General features: G+C 37.9%; 1 long non-coding RNA gene across 2 annotated transcripts; it reads right to left on the bottom strand.

Annotated features, from left to right (window-relative positions):
* Positions 1-1,548: 1,548 nt before the first annotated feature.
* On the bottom strand, positions 1,549-3,781 carry LOC148978324 (uncharacterized). 2 transcript variants are annotated; one of them, XR_016169271.1, is made up of 4 exons: positions 3,031-3,781; positions 2,482-2,555; positions 2,276-2,349; positions 1,549-2,194 (listed from the first exon to the last, which is right to left on the bottom strand). It is a non-coding gene; the product is annotated as an uncharacterized LOC148978324 (long non-coding RNA). The 2 variants fall into 2 exon arrangements; XR_016169270.1 differs by having other exon boundaries at positions 2,482-2,550; positions 3,031-3,773.
* Positions 3,782-5,479: the final 1,698 nt, after the last annotated feature.

Raw genomic sequence — 5,479 nt, 5'->3', positions numbered from 1 at the left:
TCCAGAGCTGAGATATCGAAATTCAAAATTTCGACCAGAAAAAAAAAACGACAGTGTTACCCCTTACGTTTTTTTTTTGGGTGAAAAATGAAGTATCCCTATTCTTTTCAAAACTCTGGATTCTGATAGAGGGCCATGAGACATAGACCTGAGTGCAACAATGGAGGCTCTAGACCCTTCCAGAGCTGAGATGTCGAAACTCAAAATTTCGACCCGAAAAAAAAAAACGACAGTGTTACCCCTTACGTTTTTTTTTTGTTTTTTTTTTTGGGTGAAAAATTAAGTATCCCCAATCTTCTCAAAACTCTGGATTCTGATAGAGGGCCATGCGACTTAGACCTGAGTGCAACAATGGAGGCTTTAGACTCTTCCAGAGCTGAGATATCGAAAATCAAAAGTTCGACCCGAAAAAAAAAAACGACAGTGTTACCCCTTACGGTTTTTTTTTTGGGCGAAAAATTAAGTATCCCCAAACTTCTCAAAACTCTGGATTCTGATAGAGGGCCGTGAGCCTTAGACCTGAGTGCAAAAATGGAGGCTCTAGACCCTTCCAGAGCTGAGATATCGAAATTCTGGCTGCGTCCAAAACCGCATACTCAATGAGTAGGAACTTAATTTTTAATAAGTACTTACTCAACGAGCGCTAAAAGAGTAGGTACTTTATAGCCGAATCTCGTTGAGTATGAATGAGAACCGGACATCTGCCATGTTGACGTTATCATGTGACCTACTACGACGCGTTATCATCATATCACAAGCTCAACAACTTAAAAGAAATGAACAACGACACGTTTAATTCTTCTATCTATAAATATCTTGACATTGATGAAACTTGCTCATTTTGTTGTGGTTTTGTTGAAGAAACAGCTGGCCATTCATTTTGTGAATACATAAGGTTGATTTAAGTTGTTATATTTTAAACCCTAGGCCTAATGTGATCACAGTGTTATTCTTATAACGATATTTTTTTTATTAAGAAACCCCCAAATCGTCACCTCTTGAATATATGTTGTTAATTTCTTTATTTTATACCCAAAACGTTTCTCCTTTAAGTTTTCCTCCTTTTCTTGATGAATTTACCTCGTTTCATCCCTCAGACCTATAACAACAACAACAAAACAACATTTTTCATGTATTATGAAAAACTATCTAAAGATATTTAGCCTTGTTATTGTTCCTTTTTCCTGTATTATGATGTAAACAAACAATGATCTTTATGTTTTGTCATTATGACTATTATGGTATCTTTCCATGATCTTGTATGTAATACGTTTATAAGTTTAAATTATATGAGCGACAGGTGTACTAACACTTCATAACATCAGTGACTCGACAGCACAACCTAGAACAGTTTTCCTCTGCGTTTGTAATGTCTGCACAAAGGAGACGGGCAGCTGCTCGAAGATCTCTTTTGGAGAAAACTGTTGATTTTATACTCGAAAAATGTAAGTATCACTCCTTAAAAATTAATATTACCTCAGAATGAATTGCATTGTTAGCCCACCCCAAAACTTAAACAAAATAATAATATTAAATGCTGACCAATACTTAATTATATAACTTTTTTATATACTAAAAATATAATTTAATATAACAAGCAAAATGTAATTTGTTTTGTCATATGACAGTTATGCATGAATACATTTATATTCATAAATGCAGTGAAACATCTCAATTATCAGTCAATCGATGAATTAATGGATACATTATATAATTAAATTTTATATACTGACAACAATAATAAAAATGAATAAATGAGTAAAAGAACAAATAAAAGTAACCATCACAATAAACAAATGCATTATACAAGTCAACAACACATGAAACAAAGCTTTATTCAAACTACAAACATGTATTTACAGCTGCTGAACACCACATCATGCCGACTCAACACAGCGGTTCCCATTCTGCAGTATTATTCTGATGAATTCACCAGAGGGGACTGTGCCTTCGTGCCGGAGCTTGTTGCTGTGCTGCGCTTCACAATCTGAGGCAATAAGGGCAGGTGGAGAGATCGAGGGTCTCGTAAAGGCAGGTGGAGAGATGGAGGGACTCATAAGGGCAGGTGGAGAGATGGAGGGACCCATAAGGGCAGGTGGAGAGATGGAGGGACTCATCCATGGCACCACTTCCAGGATGCACCTCTGGGCTCCTCATCCTCAGTGCTCACACCAGTCTGCAGACATTTCAGATCCTACAAAAATGCACAAACATTATACAAAAGCAGTCATTTTAACACAATGTCATTTGATTTATCTATTAAAAATAACCTTACTTTATATTTGAGTAAAATCCCTAAAACAAATGCTGCCATCATCTTTCCTTGCAGGTCCTGCTCCACCACAAAAGCTATGCAGCAAATGCACAGAAATCAAGAATCAGAAAAGTGTTGTAATTTCTCTACTTGAATTTACAATAATTCAAATAAACTACAATTTAAGATTGAATAGATTTTGTTATCCATTTCTGTAGTATACTCACCCAAAGCCTTTGATGACAGCATTCAGCATCATGAGCCTCTCTCCACCGGATAAACACACGCGTGTTCTTCTGTCCTTGTAACATACAGACAAGATTCACATTACGAGCTCAACACTGAATTTACATGCTGAGGTTGATGTGTTAACTCACTTTTAATCCAACTTAAATGTTCCTTAATATTTCAACACTAATAAGGGACAAATTAAATATAACATATTTAGTTACTTTATAGATCACTCAGATGTATTTTTCATGTTGGGATGTGCTCATCTGCAATACTTAAACAATATTTTCATTTCAGATGTAAATAGACATTTTAAATCAGCGTGTTTATGTAACGTTATATGGTTATGTAAATCCATTTTAGAAACTTACGTGTAGCCTACTTACTGGAGCTCCCCTGTTTAACTAACTAATAAAACATGTGTTTACAGCAAAATCACAACTATACTATACTGTCTAAGTCCTTTAGACCTTCAACAGTTAAAACGTTTACTCTATAGTAGTTTAACACATACGATTTAAACACAAGGAACCGTGTTTACTCACATTTGAAAACCCCCTGCTTCGCTGATCTCCGCGATGTTGATAATGACGAATGCTCTCGCGTGGCCTCCTGGGATAGAAGAGTATCCATCGGATGAACACTCAAAAATCTTGGCGAAAGCAGGAGATAATCCGGGAACTTCTCGCCTACTCTTTTATGAGTACTGAGGTTTCGGACATACTACTCCTTTCAAATACTGTTTTCCCCTACTATATAGTACGAAAGTAGGAATATTCGGACGTACTATAAGTATACGTATGCCCAAATCTCGCGATAATTAGTACGTCACTCTGGTAATTCTCGCCTACTCTTTTATGGATACTAAGGATTCGGACATACTTATTCGCTCGCCTACTGCTTTTCCCTACTATATAGTAGGGAAGTATGCGGTTTCGGACGCAGCCTAAAAATTTCGACCAGAAAAAAAAAAACGAAAATGTTACCCCTTACGTTTTTTTTTTTTGGGCGAAAAATTAAGTATCCCCAATCTTCTCAAAACTCTGGATTCTGATAGAGGACCATAAGACATAGACCTGAGTGCAACAATGGAGGCTCTAGACCCTTCCAGTGCTGAGATATCGAAACTCAAAATTTCGACCCGAAAAAAAAACCGACAGTGTTACCCCTTACGTTTTTTTTGGGGGGGCGAAAAATTAAGTATCCCCAATCTTCTCAAAACTCTGGATTCTGATAGAGGGCCGTGAGCCTTAGATCTGAGTGCAAAAATGGAGGCTCTAGACCCTTCCAGAGCTGAGATATCGAAACTCAAAATTTCAAAACCGAAAAAAAAAAACGACAGTGGTACCCCTTTCGTTTTTTTTTTCGGGCGAAAAATGAAGTTTCTCCAATCTTCTCAAAACTCTGGATTCTGATAGAGGGCCATGAGACATAGACCTGAGTGCAACAATGGAGGCTCTAGACCCTTCCAGTGCTGAGATATCGAAACTCAAAATTTCGACCCGAAAAAAAAACGACAGTGTTACCCCTTACTTTTTTTTTTGGGCGAAAAATTAAGTATCCCCAATCTTCTCAAAACTCTGGATTCTGATAGAGGGCCATGAGACATAGACCTGAGTGCAACAATGGAGGCTCTAGACCCTTCCAGTGCTGAGATATCTAAACTCAAAATTTCGACCCGAAAAAAAAAACGACAGTGTTACCCCTTACGTTTTTTTTTTTTGGGCGAAAAATTAAGTATCCCCAATCTTCTCAAAACTCTGGATTCTAATAGAGGGCCATGAGACTTAGACCTGAGTGCAACAATGGAGGCTCTAGACCCTTCCAGTGCTGAGTAATCGAAATTCTAAATTTCGACCAGAAAAAAAAACGACAGTGTTACCCCTTACAGTTTTTTTTTTGGGGCGAAAAATGTAGTATCCCCAATCTTCTCAAAACTCTGGATTCTGATAGAGGGCCATGAGACATAGACCTGAGTGCAACAATGGAGGCTCTAGACCCTTCCAGTGCTGAGATATCGAAACTCAAAATTTCGACCCGAAAAAAAAAAACGACAGTGTTACCCCTTACGTTTTTTTTTTTGGGCGAAAAATTAAGTATCCCCAATCTTCTCAAAACTCTGGATTCTGATAGAGGGCCATGAGACATAGACCTGAGTGCAACAATGGAGGCTCTAGACCCTTCCAGTGCTGAGATATCTAAACTCAAAATTTCGACCCGAAAAAAAAAACGACAGTGTTACCCCTTACGTTTTTTTTTTTGGGCGAAAAATTAAGTATCCCCAATCTTCTCAAAACTCTGGATTCTGATAGAGGGCCATGAGACTTAGACCTGAGTGCAACAATGGAGGCTCTAGACCCTTCCAGTGCTGAGATATCTAAACTCAAAATTTCGACCCGAAAAAAAAAAACGACAGTGTTACCCCTTACATTTTTTTTTGGGCGAAAAATTAAGTATCCCCAATCTTCTCAAAACTCTGGATTCGGATAGAGGGCCATGAGACATAGACCTGAGTGCAACAATGGAGGCTCTAGACCCTTCCAGTGCTGAGATATCAAAACTCAAAATTTCGACCAGAAAAAAAAAAACGACAGTGTTACCCCTTACGTTTTTTTTTTGGGCGAAAAATTAAGTATGCCCAATCTTCTCAAAACTCTGGATTCTGATAGACGGCCATGAGACTTAGACCTGAGTGCAACAATGGAGGCTCTAGACCCTTCCAGAGCTGAGATATCGAAAATCAAAATTTCGACCAGAAAAAAAAAACGACAGTGTTACCCCTTACGTTTTTTTTTTTTGGGCGAAAAATTTAGTATCCCCAATCTTCTCAAAACTCTGGATTCTGATAGAGGGCCATGAGACTTAGACCTGAGTACAACAATGGAGACTCTAGACCCTTCCAGTGCTGAGATATCGAAACTCAAAATTTCGACCCGAAAAAAATACGACAGTGTTACCCCTTACGTTTTTTTTTTTGGGCGAAAAATTTAGTAT

Source organism: Pimephales promelas, chromosome 7, assembly GCF_988280905.1.
Source record: "Pimephales promelas chromosome 7, fPimPro1.hap1.1, whole genome shotgun sequence".
Lineage (NCBI taxonomy): Eukaryota > Metazoa > Chordata > Actinopteri > Cypriniformes > Leuciscidae > Pimephales > Pimephales promelas.
This window is presented reverse-complemented; position numbering and strand designations above follow the sequence as displayed.